Source organism: Arachis duranensis, chromosome 9 (genome assembly GCF_000817695.3).
Source record: "Arachis duranensis cultivar V14167 chromosome 9, aradu.V14167.gnm2.J7QH, whole genome shotgun sequence".
Classification (NCBI taxonomy): Eukaryota; Viridiplantae; Streptophyta; class Magnoliopsida; order Fabales; family Fabaceae; genus Arachis; species Arachis duranensis.
This window is the reverse complement of record NC_029780.3, coordinates 41,764,621-41,765,339: the sequence shown is the minus strand read 5'-3', so window position 1 is coordinate 41,765,339 and position 719 is coordinate 41,764,621.

Here is a 719-nt window from a genome sequence, read left to right as displayed (position 1 = left end):
AATAAAATTAAGAAAAAGATTTTGAAAATAATTTTAAAATTTTCGAAATTAATAAGATAAAAATGAAAAAGATTTGATTTTAAAAAAAAAGTTGAAAAGATAGGATTTTTAAAATTGAAAATTTGACTTGACTTGTGAGAAACAACTAATTTTAAAAATTTCTGACTAAGTCAACTCAAATTTTCGAAAATTAGGAGAGAAATAAGGAAAATATATTTTTTTATTTTTGAATTTTTAATGATGAGAGAGAAAAACAACAAAAATGACTCACAACATGAAAATTATGAATCAAAACTCATGATGCATGCAAGAATACTATGAATGTCAAGATGAACACCAAGAACACTTTGAAGATCATGATGAACATCAAGAACATATTTTTGAAAAAATTTTGATGCAAAGAAAACATGAAAGACACTAAACTTAGAAATTTTTAATGCTTGGAAAATATGAATGCAAAGATGCACATGAAAAACAACAAAAGACACAAAACAAGAAATCATCAAGATCAAACAAGAACACTTACCAAGAACAACTTGAAGATCATGAAGAACACCATGAATGCATGAATTTTTCGAAAAAATGCAAGAACAATATGAATCTGCAATTGACACCAAACTTAAAAATTGACTCAAGGCTTAATCAAGAAACACAAAATATTTTTTGTTTTTATGATTTTATGATTTTTTGGTATTTTCTTTATTTATTTTTGAAAAAAA